This window comes from Pongo pygmaeus, chromosome 17, assembly GCF_028885625.2.
Source record: "Pongo pygmaeus isolate AG05252 chromosome 17, NHGRI_mPonPyg2-v2.0_pri, whole genome shotgun sequence".
Classification (NCBI taxonomy): domain Eukaryota; kingdom Metazoa; phylum Chordata; class Mammalia; order Primates; family Hominidae; genus Pongo; species Pongo pygmaeus.
In genome coordinates this window covers 80,729,820-80,746,881 of record NC_072390.2, presented here as the reverse complement: position 1 = coordinate 80,746,881, position 17,062 = coordinate 80,729,820, and the positions used below count along the sequence as shown (strand labels likewise).

General features: G+C 37.1%; 1 long non-coding RNA gene across 1 annotated transcript in view; it reads right to left on the bottom strand.

Annotated features, from left to right (window-relative positions):
- Positions 1–13,625: 13,625 nt before the first annotated feature.
- LOC134738412 (uncharacterized) overlaps positions 13,626–17,062 on the bottom strand; it is a 96,829-nt gene continuing 93,392 nt past the window's right edge. The window contains exon 3 of the long non-coding RNA XR_010124123.1: positions 13,626–13,690. This is a non-coding gene — a long non-coding RNA (uncharacterized LOC134738412). The remainder of the gene's footprint in view (positions 13,691–17,062) is intronic.

Here is a 17,062-nt window from a genome sequence, read left to right as displayed (position 1 = left end):
TGTGTGTGTGAAAGAGAGAGAGAGACAGTTTTGCTCCATCACCCAGCGTGGATTGCAGTGGCCTAATCTTGGTTCACTGCAGCCTTGACTTCCTGGGCTCAGGGGATCCTTCCACCTCAGCTTCCCAAGTAGCTGGGACTACAGGTACGCACTACCAGACGCAAATAATTTTGTTTACTTTTTGTAGAGATGAAGTCCCATTATGTTATCCAGGCTGGTCTTGAACTCTTTTATTTTTTATTTTCATTTATTTATTTTATTTTTTTGAGACGGAGTCTCGCTCTGTCGCCCAGGCTGGAGTGCAGTGGCGTGATCTAGGCTCACTGCAAGCCCTGCCTCCTGGGTTCACGCCATTCTCCTGCCTCAGCCTCCCGAGTAGCTGGGACTACAGGCGCCCACCATCATGCCCAGCTGATTTTTTTGTATATTTTTAGTAGAGACGGGTTTCATCGTGTTAGCCAGCATGGTCTTGATCTCGTGACCTCGTGATCCGCCCATCTCGGCCTCCCAAAGTGCTGGGATTATAGGCGTGAGCCACCGCGCCCGGCCCCTGGTCTTGAACTCTTGAACTCAAGTGATCCTCCCAATTCAGCCTCCCAGAGTGCTGGGATTAAAGCGGGGAGCCATTGTGCCTGGCCTCCATATACTTTGTGTGTGTGTGTGTGTGTGTGAGTGAGTGTGGGAGACAGGATCTGACTCTGTTGCTCAGGCTGGAGCGCAGTGACACGATCACAGTTCACTGCAGCCCTGACCTCCTCGGGCTCCAGTAATTTTTTCACTTCAGCTTCCTGAGTAGCTGCAACCACCAGCACCTGCCACCATGCCCAGTTAATTTTTGTATTTTTGTAGAGATAGGTTTTTGCCATGTTGCCCAGGCTTGTCTCAAGCTCCTTGGCTCAAGCAGTCTGCCTGCCTCAGCCTCCCAAAGTTCTGTCATTACAGGTGTGAGCCACCATGCCCAGCCCTCCAATTATTTTTTAATAAAAATGTTACAATAGGAATAATTTCATTGATTAAAAAAATCAGTAGTTTGTAAATATTTGATCTCACATATTCCTAGTCTTTATGTATTTAGTTTAAGAACTGAAGTACAATGATACACAATAATATCATACATATATTATGCTTAAGAAATTAAACATATAAATTAAACTAAAATATAAGTAAAATATAAATATTCAATTATATAAAATTATTTAAATAAAAGGAAAATTTTATAGCTACTATATCCTTTAAAAATGAAAAGTTTTTTTAGAGACATTTAACTATTACTCCTTTTAAAAAGTGTTATTTTATTTTTAATTGACACATAATAATTGTGCATATGTATGGGGTACAGTGTGATGTTTCAATACATGTATACATGGTGTAATGATCAAATAAGGGTATTTAGCACAAACATCAGCTCAAACATTTATCATTTATTTGTGGTGAGAACATTCAAAATCCTCTCTTATAGTTATCTTGAAATATATGATATTGTTAACTATTGCCACTCTACTATGCAATAGAACACCAGAGCTCATTCTTCTTATGCCCATTGATCAATCTCTCCCCTTCTCCCAGCTTGCTATTACCCTCCTTAGCCTCTGGTAACCACTATTCTACTCTTTACTTCTATGATACCAGATTTGTTGATTCCTAAAATGAGTAAGTTCATGCAATGTTTATTTTTTCATGCTTTACGTATTTCACTTAATATAATGCCCCCTAGGTTTATTGATGTTGCTGTGAATGACAAGATTTTATTTTTTTTCTGTGGCTGAGAGTATTCCATTGTGTATATATACCACATTTTCTTTATTCATCTGTTCATGAACACTTAGGTTGACATCATATCTAGGCTATTGAGGATAGTGCAGCAGTAAATATAAGAGAACAGCTATCTCATTGACATACTGATTTCATTTCCTTTGAACAAATACCCAGTAGTGGGACTGCTGGATCATATGATTAGTTATACTTCTTCTTCTTTTTTTTTATACTTGAAGTTCTGGGATACACGTGCAGAACTTGCTGGTTTGTTACATAGGTATACACGTGCCATGGTGGTTTGCTGCACCCATCAACCAATCACCTACATTAGGTATTTATCCTAATGCTATCCCTCCCCTAGCCAACCCTTCCTCAACGGGCCCTGGTGTGTGATGTTCCCCTCCCTGTGTCCATGTGTTCTCATTGTTCAACTCCCACTTGTGAATGAGAACATGCAGTGTTTGGTTTTCTGTTCCTGTGTTGGTTTTCTGAGAATGATGGTTTCTAGCTTCATCCATGTCCCTGCAAAGGACATGAACTCATCCTTTTTTATGGATGCACAGTATTCCATGTTGTATACATGCCACATTTTGTGTATCCAGTCTATCGTTGGTGGGCATTTGGGTTGCTTCCAAGTCTTTGCTATTGTGAATAGTGCTGCAGTAAACATAGATGTGCATGTGTCTTTATGGTAGAATGATTTATAATACTTTGAGTATATACCCAGTAATGAAATTGCTGGGTCAAATAGTATTTCTGTTTCTAGATCCTTGAGGAATCTCTACACTGTCTTCCACAATGTTTGAACTAATTTACACTCCTACCAACAGTGTAAAACCGTTCCTATTTCTCCACATCCTCTCCATTATCTGTTGTTTCCTGATGTTTTAATGATCATCATTCTAACTGGCATGAGATGGTATCTCATTGTGGTTTTGATTTGCATTTCTCTAACGACCAGTGATGATGAGCATTTTTTCATATGTTTGTTGGCTGCATAAATGTCTTCTTTTGAGAAGTGTCTATTCATACCCTTCACCCGCTATTTTACTGGGTTGTTTGTTTTTTCTTGTCAATTTGTTTATGTTCCTTGTATATTCTGGATATTAGTCCTTTGTCAGATGAATAGATTGCAAAAATTTTTCCCATTCTGTAGGTTGCCTGCTCACTCTGATGATAGTTTCTTTCACTGTGCAGAAGCTCTTTAGTTTAATTAGATACCATTTGTCTATTTTGGCTTTTGTTGCCATGGTTTTTGGTGTTTTAGTCATGAAGTCTTTGCCCATGCCTATGTCCTGAATGGTATTGCCTAGGTTGTCTTCTAGGGTTTTTATGGTTTTAGGTCTTACGTTTAAGTCTTTAATCCTTCTTGAGTTAATTTTTGTATAAGGTGTAAGAAAGGGGTTCAGTTTCAGTTTTCTGCATATGGCTAGCCAGGTTTCCCAACACCATTTATTAAATAGGGAATCCTTTCCCCATTGCTTGTTTTTGTCAATTTTGTCAAAAATCAGATGGTTGTAAATGTGTGGTGTTATTTCTGAGGCCTCTGTTCTATTCCATTGGTCTATATATCTGTCTTGTACCAGTACCATGCTGTTTTGGTTACTGTAGCCTTATAGTATAGTTTGAAGTCAGGTATCGTGATGCCTCCAGCTTTGTTCCTTTTGCTTAGAATTGTCTTGTCTATGCGGGCCCTTTTTTGGTTCCATATGAAATGTAAAGTAGTTTTTTTTCTAATTCTCTGAAGATAGTCAATGGTAACTTGATGGGGATAGCATTGAATCTATAAATTACTTTGGGCAGTATGGCCATTTTCACAATATTGATTCTTCCTATCCATGAGCATGGAATGTTCTTTCATTTGTTTGTATCCTCTCTTATTTCCTTGAGCAGTGGTTTGCAGTTCTTGAAGAGGTCCTTCACATCCCTTGTAAGTTGTATTCCTAGGTATTTTATTCTCTTTGTAGCAATTGAGAATGGGAGTTCACTCATGATTTGGCTCTGTATTATTAGTGTATAGGAATGCTTGTGATTTTTGCACATTTATTTTGTGTCCTGAGACTTTGCTGAAATTGCTTATCAACTTAAGGATATTTTAGGGCTGAGACGATGGGGTTTTCTAAATATACAATCATGTCATCTGCAAACAGAGACTATTTGACTTCCTCTCTTTCTATTTGAATACCTTTTCTTTCTTTCTCTTGCCTGGTTGCACTGGCCGGAACTTCCAATATATTGATTTTTTTGAAGAGTTTTTCGTGTCTCTATCTCCTTCAGTTCTGCTCTTATATTTGTTATTTATTGTCTTCTGCTAGCTCTTGAATTTGTTTGCCTTGCTTTTCTAGTTCTTTTAATTGTGATGTTAGGGGGTCAATTTTAGATATTCCCCACTTTCTCCTGTGGGCATTTAGTGCTATAAATTTCCCTCTAAACCTGCTTTAGGTGTGTCCCAGAGATTTTGGTACATTGTGTCTTTGCTCTTATAGGTTTCGAAAGAACTTATTTATTTCTGCCTTAATTTGTTACTTACCCAGTAGTCATTCAGGAGCAGGTTGTTCAGTTTCCATGTAGTCGTGTGGTTGAGGTTTTTTTTTTTTTTTTTGACTGAGTCTCACTCTGTCACCCAGGCTCACTGCAAGCTCCATCTCCCAGGTTCATGCCATTCTCCTGCCTCAGCCTCCTGAGTATCTGAGACTACAGGCACCCGCCACCACGCCCAGCTAATTTTTTTGTGTTTTTAATAGAGACAGGGTTTCTCCTTGTTAGCCAGGATGGTCTCAATCTCCTGATCTTGTGATCCACCCCACCTTGGCCTCCCAAAGTGCTGGGATTATAGGCGTGAGCCACCCCGCCCGGTCTTGAGTGAGTTTCTTAATCCTGAGTTCTAATTTGATTGCACTGTGGTCTGAGAGACTATTTGTTATGATTTTCTTTCTTTTGCATTTACTGAGGAGTGTTTTACTTAATTATGTGGTCAATTTTAGAATAAGTCCAATGTGTATGTACGGCAGAGTCCCTCACAGCTTCCCTTGGCTAGAGGAGGGAGTTCCCTGACCACTTGCACTTCCTAGGTGAGGCCATGCCCCACCATGCTTCAGCTCTCCCTCCATGGGCTGCACCCACTGCCTAACCAGTCCCAGTGAGATGAGTCGGGTACCTCAGTTGGAAATGCAGCAATCAGCTGCCTTCTATGTTCATCTTGCTGGGAGCTGCAGACCAGAGCTCTTCTTATTCGGCCATCTTCCCAGTCACCAACGGTTTGGTGCCTTTTTGTAGTGATAAACTTTGATTCGTTTCTTTCTCACTCATGTGTCTGCTGGGTTTTTTTTTTGTAGTTACTCTGGGGCTTACATTTAAAAATCTTATAGTTATAAAAAGGATTTAAAGCTGTTAACATTTTATCTTTAATCATATACAAATATTTTAGACTTTCATTCTCCCCCTGACAATTTATTATTTTGTTACCTTCGTTAAATTTTTATATTGCATATTCCTTAACTTATTTTAGCTATGTTTATCATTGGCCATTTTGACTTTTAACCTTAATACTAAACATCTAAAAGATTATATACCATTGTTGCAGTAATAGAGTATTCTAAATTAGATTATAAGTTTACCTCCATCAAGTTTTATACTTTTTATAATTTTATGTTAATAATTAATGTTCCTTCACTTTCATTTGAAGTGGTCCCTTAAGCAGTTCCTGTAAGGCCAGTCTAGTGGTGACAAATTTCCTCAGCTTTTGCTTCTCTGGGAAACACTATTTCTCCTTTATTTCTGAAGGATAGAATTGCTGGCTACAGTATTCTTGACTGGTAGTTTTTGTTTGTTTTTCTCCAGTGCATTGGATATATCACTCCATTCTCTCCTGGCCTACAAGAATTCTGCTGAGAAATTTTCTGATGTTCCAATGGCAGATCTCTTTTTTGCAACTTGTCACATTTTTCTTGCTGATGTTAGAATTCTGTTTTTGTATTTGACTTTTGACAGATTTATTGTAATGTGCCCTAGAGAGGACTTTTCAGGCTGAATCTAACTGGGGTCTATTGAGCTTCATGAATTTGAAGATTCATCTATCCCAAGACTTGGAAAGTTTTCAGCTTTTGTTTATTAAGCATTCTGTGATTTTTTCCATATCTTCTCCCTCCTGAATTAACATACTGCAAAACTCTGTTTGCTTAATGGCATCCCATTAGTCTTATAGTGTTTCTCTACTCTTTTTAAAATATCTTTCCTGTGATTAGAATATTGCAAAAAAAAGAAAAATCCTTCAAGTTAAATTTTTTTCTTCTTTTCTTCTGCTTTATCTAGTCTGCTGCTGAAGCTGTAAATATAACTTTTTATTTCATTAATAGAAGTCTTCAACTCCAAGATTTTTGTTTGCATTTCTGTTTTGCTTGGATTGTCTATACCTTTGCTGATTTTCTTATTCAGCTCCTGAATTGTTTTCCAGATTTTGTCGAATAGTCTATCTGTAGTCTCTTTCAACTCACTGACATTTTTAAAGTTTATTATTTTAAATTATTTGTCACAGAAGTTGAACATTTCCATTTTGGGGGTTTTACTGGAGATTTATTGACTTCTTTGATGGTGTCATTTTCCTTGACTTTTCATGTTTCTGGCATCAATGTGTTGATTTCTCAGCATCTAATGGAATGGTCTCCTCTACCAATTTTATAAGGTGGCTCTCATAGGTAAACTTTTTTGCCTGCAGACAAGGTGTCAGTTGGGGAAGATTACTTTGCTTTGGTTCTGGTTGGGCACAGTAGTGCAGTCTGTGAATTTCTTCAATTGTAGTCAACTGGATGCAATTACCTCAGTTGTCTAGGCTGTAGAAGTTTGTGTGGCTTCTCTGCTAGGCTGGGCATGATCTCTCTTCTGACAGTGGGGAAGCTGGGCTGTTCTGTATGCCAAGGGTGCAGGGGGACTGCTTCACTGGCTTGGTTGCAGCCTCCTGCTGGAGGCAGTCATTCAGGGGCTGCTCTGCTGGATTGAGAGCACCCTCCCCACAACATGCCTTGACAGGCATGGTAACATGTGGGATTGGGCAGTGGGTTACGGCTGTTCTTCTGGGCCTAGGCTCTGAGTAGCCAGGGCTGCGGCACTGCAGTCACTGGATTGGGAAAAATGGATTGCCTCCTAGGCAGTACATTCTCAAGGAGTAGGAAGCTATAGTTGTTCAGCTGAGGAATGGTGTGTTTCCATGTGTCAACACAATGAAGTGGCAGCAGAGCCTTAGGGAAGGGGAGGTGTTCTGGCTATGGGCCCCTGAAGCCAGGCACAACATGGGCCTCTCCTTTGGAATAACACAGTTGTATGAATTCCAGGCTACTCTCTACACTGAGCTCAGGGACTGTGAAGACTGCAGGGTTCTTCAACAGCAAAGACTACAGGTATTCTCATCTATAATGGGGGTTGCTATGGGCCTCCTACTTACCTTTTACCTGCAGAGAAATTCTCTTTTGGTTCTAAGCTGATCTCAACTGGGCAGATGGGGTGGCAAAATCAGGGTGTTTGCTCCCTTTTTTATACAACTATCTTGAGTCTCCATGCTCCATAGGGTCTCTGCCACTCCCCTGAAGTACTTCAACGTTCTCCTTCAGCTACTTTAGTGAAAATTGTGTTATTTGTGTGTGTTGGGGATGGGGGGTGAACATTCAGCACCTCTAGTCAACCATCTTGTAGATGTCACTCCTGATTATTGCTCTTTGTATATAACAACTTCTAACTCTGAAATTTATATTTTATTTTTTTAAAGTTTATTAAACAATTTTGAATAAAAGAAATGTATTTGCTGCATTTTTAAAAGGATAGATTCTCGTTTTATTATGATATATTTTATTACAAAGCAGATTACACATTTTAGTGTTTGTAGGTAAATTACATTGCTTCTGATGAAATATCTAAATATTCTTTTAAGGTATGCACTATTTTTACACCATGATTATGCTTTTAAACTATACCAGAAACAAGATTATTACAGCTAACATCACTTAGGTACTAGAAGGTGTGCGTATATTAGGTTCCTATTAGGGGCTCTTCTTTACTGCACATCTCTTAGTTAAATAAATAAATTCATTACTTCCCTCAAATATAGTCTCAATTGTTAATTCCTCAATTAGGTATATTGTTCCAACCATTTTAAATTATAAGTCTCTGTTTAAAATTTCTCACTTTCCTTAACTTGCTTTATTTTTATTTTATCCTGTTCGCTTTCTAATACAGTACATATTTATTGTAAGAAAATAATATCAGCTCCAAAAGGACAAGTTGATGAACAACTTGTAGTAAAATTCTGAAGAAAATAAAATAAAATTTCCCTTTATTTTTATAATGGCTACTTTTTTTTTTTTTTTTTTTTTTTAGATTTCAGCATATTAAATACATGCAAAAGTGGCTACATTTAAATCAGAGTTATGTTCTACAGTCACCTACTTATAAATATATTTTTCACTTATTTGAATTCCAGAGACACAATTGAAGTTGCGGTAGGTGAAGAATCATGTTCAATGTGCATACCTGCTCTGAAAATTGAAAAACTTCTTGCTTCACTGGTCTCCCCCAAGTAGGTGCCAGTAGCATTTGTGCATCAATCATAATAATTAATAGCCATCCACTAAAATATTCAATCACTCTTAAATGTGGTGTCATTCTAATTTTGTGTCACTATATGGACAGAAAAGCTGCTTTTTCTCTAAAACAGAAATAAAAACTGGTAAGAATTCAGGAAATTTTTTAATGTGGTGATAGACAGTAGAGTCTATTTTCATCTAATGGTCACCAACTTCTGAAGCAAGGTTCTGTATTGAAACACAGGGTGAAATTGGTTAAGTTTAAAGACAGCTAGGGAAATATGACCAAGCACTACACTATGTAAAAGAAAACAGTAAATAATATCAATATTAAACCGTAATCTTTGCAATCATGTGAGTTTTGTTTGTTTGTTGTTGTTGTTTTGTTTTTTTAACAGAGTCTCGCTCTGCCTCCCAGGCTGGAGTGCAGTGGCGCCATCTCGGCTCACTGCAAGCTCCGCCTGCCGGGTTCACGCCATTCTCCTGCCTCAGCCTCCCGAGTAGCTGGGACTACAGGCGCCCGCCACCATGACCAGCTAATTTTTTGTATTTTTAGTAGAGATACGGTTTCACCGTGTTAGCCAGGATGGTCTCCATCTCCTGACCTTGTGATCCGCCCGCCTCGACCTTCCAAAGTGCTGGGATTACAGGCGTGAGTCACTGCGCCCGGCCGAGATTTTTTTTTTTTTTTCCTACCATAGCTCAGAAGACCTAGCATAGGTTTAGGGAATTCACATTGGGTCTGTCCAACTTTGAACTTCTTCCAGGGGGCAATAGCTATTGTAGAACAAAATGGAGGAGAAAAGCTGAGGATATTCACAAGCATATAATCAAGGATGAGACTTTGGAGTTTGTGCTGGATGGGAAGTAACAAAGAAAAAAAGAAGTTGAGAGAAATAAAGAAGAGGAGGTCAGGGTTTAGAGGTGTCAGTAATGTTGAAAAGCAAAATAAAGGTAATAGTGATATTGAATAGTTGGATGATCTGAACTATGAGATTTTAAAGGATATCTGAGTTCATGATTTCAGATAATTAAGCTGCCTTTGGAAGAAAAGTCTTTGACTCTCAAAGCGATTTTTACTGTTATTCATTGTTCTGCACTTTTTTAAAAAAAAAGTCTTATTTGTATTTTTGATTCCGTTTACTTATTTTGGAATAAAGAGTTGTCTAGCCTATTAATTGTTTCTAGAAAAAAAACCATGTTATGGCATACAGTGGGTTTTCTCACTCTCCATTGAGTATACTTCTTAGATAGCATTAGAAAATAATTCCTGGGATGAAGCCTTTTGCTTATGTATTTAAGCAACCAGTTGGCAAAGTTTTGCATGACTGAAGCCTGTGGAATAAGGAAGACTACTTTAATATATGCCACTTTATAGCATTTGTTTGCTTTCTAAACAGAAAGCTGAAATACCAACCTGTTTAATGGAGAGGAAAAAAGCAAGCAAATTTCCGCTTATTGATTTGTATACATCAGGTTGATGGTAGAGCTTCTGGACCCATTTCATGGGCTGGAAAATACTTACGTAATATGATCCCACTTGACTGAGCTATAATAGTCTTAGAAAGTCATGACTACTTTATTTGACACTATGTTAAATAAAATTATTCAAAAATATGTGTACTCCTTAATAGACATGAATAGTGGCAGCTCTGTTGGTGACCTTGCCAACGGAATTTAACACATTTGGGTAATACTTTACAGAATATAATATATCAATCTCCGACTCTCTGTCCTCATTCTATTTTTTAAAACCTTACATTATATATTATGAGAGGTACTTGAGAGCAGTGTAGCAACAGGAAATCAGGTATACTATTATCCCCTAAAAATCTTACGTCTGTGCAGTAGGAGGGCAGCTTCCAAGTTTTTTGTTGGCATAGATTCTGGTCTCTTACCAGGGGGAGGTTGTGGCACAGGACCAAAGCATATCTATACCATCTGCTCCAATTGTAAAAGCTCATGCCAGCTGCCAATTGTAATTCTCAATTCAACCCCATAGGTCTTGTACTTCTTTTCATATTATTGTAATATTTTATAGTTTTCAGTATTATGAGATTTGGTGTTTCTGAGTCATCATATGTGTTTTTAAGAAAAATTGATAGAAGCTTAGTACATCTGAAATTAAAGTTTACAGATATCAAGAATAACATTTAATGTATTATATTTCCTTTAAGTTTGCTTTTGTTGTTTTTACATGCAGATACTAACAGTTTTTATGAAAAAAATATTTTTCCTCTAATTTTTTTTATAAAGTTTTCAAATTTAGAATGTTTTCCATCACAAGAACCAGAAAGTCTTTATCAGTAATTTATGTTGGTATTTTGTTTATTTAATTTTTTTTACTTTATTTAAACTCTATTGTTTAAGATTGAGAAATCAAATATTCTTAGCTAAAATTAATAATTGTCAACACCTTGGCTGTTTAATCTTGGACACGTTAACTTGGACTTTCTAAGCCCATCTTCTGAGCATAGAAAATCCATAGCTCCCAAGCGTTACCAACTTCCATAATTGCATTTCAATTTTCAAGTTACTTGACCTATCTGAAATATGTGAAATAGAAAATCCCATCCACTGGAATTTGTTTTTCTGATTTTTGCCTCCAATAGAGTATGCCAACCTGACAGTCTGCTCTGTATTTGATTTTCCACATTGTGTCTGTTCTGTCCATAGCTTAAATATTCATGTTCCTTAAGATTCACTCCTTGTTACTCTTCTCCCTCTACTTGATCTCCTTAGGTAATCTTAATTGTTTTTATGGGTTGAATCTATAATGATTCCCAAATTCATATTTCACATTGAGATTATCATAAGCATCACAGCCTGAATGTCCCTAATTTAACTAATCTAATAATAATAATAAAAAAGCCTGCTCTTCCTCTGACCTTATTTTTGAAAAGGCACCATCACTGAAGTAGGTACTAAGAATTATCTTTGTCTTCCTTTCCTCTTCGTGTATCCAATAAGTCATGAAATCATGCCACTTTGATCTCTAGAGTATTTTTCATCTGTTCTCTTTTTATTCTATTTCCAGGAGTGTCTTGCTTTTCACCTGCATTACTGTAATAATGTATTCTCAGGTCTCCAAGTCTCCAGATGCAACCATACCATTCCTTCTCCATATGGCCAAGATTCTGAAAACAAAGTTTATTACTTTGAAAACAAAGTCTATTACTAGACTGATTATACCTTGTCATAGTGGCTCTTTCTTGAGTAAGAACAGCTTTCGGATGGCTTTCTAGAAATTACACATAAAATAGGAAATAGTTATATGAGTAAGGGAATGATGTTAAGGTAGAAAGTATCATTTTTATTTTATTAAGCTGTTTTTTATAACGTTGAATTAACACTAATAAAACAATAACAGTAATAAAATAATTACCACAAAAACCTAAAATAATAAAACAAAGTGAGAAAATTACATAGATATCAATTAAGATTGTAAGTACAAATTAACTCCAAAAATAAGTATAAAATTTAAAGCTTTATGAATAGATTGAAGAGTGGTAAGGATTATATTTATAACATATAACTCAGTAAATATTACCCTGAAGTAAACCCAAACAAATGGAACGCTGGAAAGAAATTATAAAATACAAAAAGAATAAAGCGGCAATAAACATACATGTGCATGTGTCTTTATAGCAGCATGATTTATAATCCTTTGGTTATATACCCAGTAATGGGATGGCTGGGTCAAATGGTATTTCTAGTTCTAGATCCCTGAGGAATTGCCACACTGTCTTCCACAATGTTGAACTAGTTTACAATCCCACCAACAGTGTAAAAGTGTTCCTATTTCTCCACATTCTCTCCAGCACCTGTTGTTTCCTGATTTTTTAATGATCGCCATTCTAACTGGTGTGAGATGGTATCTCATTGTGGTTTTGATTTGCATTTGTCTGATGGCCAGTGATGATGTGCATTTTTTCATGTGTCTCTTGGCTGTGGGAATTGAACAACACACCGGGGCCTGTCATGGGGTGGGCGGAGGGGGGAGGGCTAGCATTAGGAGATATACCTAATGTAAATGACGAGTTAATGGGTGCAGCACACCAACATGGCACATGTATACATATGTAACAAAGCTGCACATTGTGCACATGTACCCTAGAACTTAAAGTATAATAAAAATAAATTAATTAATTTAAAAAACAGAAACAAATCATTGAGAAAAGATAATAGAACCATCATTTTGTATTTTCAAGAAAATGGTCTACACTGAAGCTATAACAGACTCTTTTGAAGTAAAAAAAAAGTCAACCTGTAGAAGAATGTGTGACTTTTATAACAGAGCATTAATAAACAACTATGTCTTTCTTGAGAGATGTGACAAAAATACACAAGAATATTGTGATAGAATAATGACCCCATAAAGATGTCCATGTCCTAATACCCGGAATCTGTGCCTATGTTATGTTACTTGGAAAAAGGGAATTAGAGTTGCAGATAGAATTAAATAAATGAGCGTTGTTACCACTTTGGTTGTGATCTTGAAATACGATTTCCCACCAGAGAACTAAAGCTTCTTGGATTAATGGCTGAATTTAGATATGGGCCAAGAAGAAAGTAAGAAGTGTGGTATGGTTTGAATGCTTTTGTCTCCTTCCAAATTCACGTCAAAAGTTAATTCTCTCTGAAATTCAGGGGTTGCCAATGTGATAGTATTAAGAAGTAGGGTATTTAAGAGGTGGTTAGGCCATGAAGGAGCCTTCCTTATTAATAGGATTAAGGCCCTTATAAAACAGGTTTCATGTAGAATTAGGAAAGCTTCAGAGCTTGTCCTTCTGCCATGTTTAGATGCAGAAAGAAGGCCCTTGCTAATGCCACACCAGATGCTAATGCCTTGCTTTTGGACTTTTCTGCCTGCAGAACTGAGATAAATAAATGAAGATAAAATATTTTGGGCTTCGATAAAGATAAAATAGTATTGATCAAGCCATTTTAAAGCTATTTAAATCCACTCATTCATTATTATACACACATAAACTAATTGTTCAACTTTTCAGGAAACTGGGAACCAACTCATGATTTTTAAAAAGTAGTCTATGAGACAAATAAATTCAACATTTCTTGTACATCATTGTAAAAAAAAGTACCATTGGGCAAACTAAATAGTAACTTACAGAGGTATTTCTCATTAGTTAAAATTAATGATTGAATTAGATATTAGGTATAACCTTTTTACAACTGTGATATATTGAAAGGTCTAAATACTGAATATCAATGGCTACTAACTACACAAAAATAGTTGCCTAAGCATTGTATATCTCATGATAGAAGAACAAAACTTACTTGTTAGGTTTTTCTGGCAAAATGTCATACTTGGAACAGAGCAAGCCTGTGCAACCAATCAACTTCTAGAAAATTTTAAAAGAATAGAGGAACATGTCAGACTATACCAGATGAATGTAATAAAAGAAATTAAAACTGGCAATCTCTACAGCAGTGAATTGAGGGTGGTCCAACATTTTTCACTGGTATGTGACAAATTAAGTACAGTACTTAAAAGTAAACATTAATTGTATTCTTAAAGGTTGAGTATCCCCAATTCAAAAATCTGAAATTTGAAATGCCGCTTATTAGCTGTTTGGAAGTAGGAAGATTAGAAAACTGGAGATAAAGAGCTCTGGGTAAGAGACATAAAGATGTATCGATTAGAATGAGAAGCAAGCAGAAATATGTTTTTATGCTGTTTCAAACCATGGGAAAGCATGTACTAAAAATGACATGCAACACAGCCAAATAAACAAAAGAAAGACTCAGTTGAAGTAAATCAATATCTCTTGCTGGTCATCCCAACGGTGACAAAAAGGCTTATGAATAGAATGGTCATAGTGGCAGTGAGAAGTCTGTTCATGAATTCACAAGTTAATCTATCATTCCAACGATGATCTAACTGTTGACAAGCTTTCCAAAGCTATGTACCTGACAGGGACCAAAGCTATGCACCTGATATGACATCATACGCAAAACAGAAATTAACCTAGGTTGCAAGTTGAAGATGCTGGATTGCTTCTCCTGGGAAAATAAGTGTTTCCTCTTAAAATTGAATTGCACATATCCTGGTTGTAGAAGAACAAAACTTATTTGTTAAGTTTTTCTGGCAAAATGTCAGAAAAACTTATAGGTTTGCCTTCCTATTGTATGACCTTGACCAGAAGTCTACATATAGAGTAATCTGTTCACACAGGGTGCTATGTAATATCCCTCCAGAATAATCCATCTATTTTATAGCAAAATGATTGTGACAATGGTCACTTAACCTTGGAATACACTGATTCTATTGAAAACCACAATCTAGAAACCACTGTCCATCGGAATGGCTCCTTAAAGACAAAACTAACAGGCTAAAATAGATATGCGACCTTGTGAGAATAAGGTAGTCTCCACCAAGCTGTGATATATACTTTAAATTAATTTTTACTGAATGGTATTGTGTCCTCAATAGGTAGAATAAACAGGCCTGGGTATCAAAGGATGGAAGAAAGAATGGGCTCATTTACCATCACTATTGTTAACTGACTTGGATATTTGCCCTTCCTTTCACTGTGCATCTAGAGGTCCATGTTCCCAGAGTGGAATGAGTTCTAGAAGAGAAGACCTTAAGAGTTCCAGGGAACTTTAAATAATAGGTATTTATTTTGATAGCTGTTAACATAATACATAATAAAATAGCTTTGATAGCTATTTTGATAGATAATATCTATTCACTTTGGGTTCATCATGCTGAAAGAGCATCAGGCAAGGAAATTGTCACCATACTTGCTGGTAATATACTCTGGTATCAAGAAAGGCAGGGCTGCCTCTACACAATGAGGGCAGGGAGTATATGATTATCATTCACATAATAACCTGTGGCCAGTTGCCCCATTTTAATAGTAAATCAGTAAGTATAGCAGCTACAGACTGAGAAGAGCATGACAACCAAAATGAACATCTGGTCATCTTATACACAAGGTGTCTGGACTAAAAGGAATGCTACAAAGGGTAGGGGAATCTTGAATGGGTTATGGAGAAGAGGGATAATAAGAGTCAGTTGCATTTTCCAGATGCAGTGGAGCACCGTGAGTTGTTATTTATCACACTAGCACTTCTAAGTTTCACAAAAATGAGAACAAGATAGGAGAAGTGACTATAAGAAGTAGGTGAATCTGAGCACTGCAGGGACCTGTCTAAAGAAGTGATGTGGTATTCTGCCTAGGTTCCCTCTTTTCTGCTAGTACAACCACCTTGAGATGCTGATAATATTGTCTGGGCAACAGGGAACTACCTTGCCTAAAAGTACACCTTTTCTTTTCCTTTTTTTTTTTTTCTTTTCTTTTTTTTTTTTTTTTTTTTTTGAGATGGAGTCTTGCTCTGTCACCCAGGCTGGAGTGCAGTGGCACAATCTCTGCTCGCTGCAACCTCTGCCTCCTGGGTTCAAGCAATTCTCCCTGCCTCAATCTCCCTGAGTAGTTGGGATTACAGGCGCGCACCACGCCCAGCTAATTTTTTGTATTTTTAGTAGAGATGGGGTTTCGCCATGTTGGCCAGGCTGGTCTCGAACTCCTGACCTCAGGTGATCCACCCACCTTGGCCTCCCAAAGTGCTGGCATGAGCCACCGTGCCCGGCCAAGTACACCTTTTCTAAGGAACAACCTGCAGCCAGTGACTGACTAGTATGGGCATAAAAGTCCCATCTTCTTTGCCTAATTGAAACAACACTGAAGGGCCAGCTTCAGAGATCCTATTAGTTTTGGGATCAGCTGTCACTTCACTGCAGGTTAGCTTCTCCTTCTGTGGAGTCCTGCTTTCTTCATTTCCTTACATTTCCCCATAAGATATCTTCCTGATAAAAATTCTGCACACAATTTTCCATCCTAGATTTGACTTCCCAGGAAACAAAACCAAACTAAAGTCCTGAAAAAGACCTCATCATTTAGAGATCATACTATAGTATTTACAGGTGAAGTGACAGGACATATGCAAGTTGATTTAAAATACTGCAGAAAAAAAAATTTATGTAAGGTCCAATTTATGATTCAAGAATCCCAAGAAATCAAATAAAATATTATGTTATTTAGAATGTAATTTGAAAAAAGACAAAATTTTCGAAATGAGTAAGAAATGTTTCCAATCCTATATGCATTTTTTAAATTAAAAAGAATATGAATGGCTGTGGCTCATACCTGTAATCCCAGCACTTTGGGAAGCCGAGGCGGGCAGATCACAAGGTCAGGAGATCGAGGCCATCCTGGCTAACACGGTGAAACCCCCATCTCTACTAAAAATACAAAAAAATTAGCCAGGCGTGGTGGCGGGCATCTGTACTCCCAGCTACTTGGGAGGCTGAGGCAGGAGAATGGCGTGAACCTGGGAGGTAGAGCTTGCAGTGAGCCGAGATCAGGCCAGTGCACTCCAGCCTGGGCAACAGAGTGAGGCTCTGTCCAAAAAAAAAAAAAAAAAAAAAGAAAAAGAATATGAATAAATGATTTAATATAAAAGCACACCAAACATGTGAATGGAGATTTTATAATAAAATAATTGTTATTGTGTAATTATGTATCAATAGAGACGACACATGATGCCTACACATGTCAACGTATTCATTTAAATGTTTATCTTCTCTAATAGAATTAAATGTAAATTAAATGGAATATGCACTACCTTTTCACTGGTCGAACTAGTAAAGAATTAAGTGTGCTAAAATATGGTCCCCTTTTCTTCTTGTGTTTGTGTAAAACCTTTCT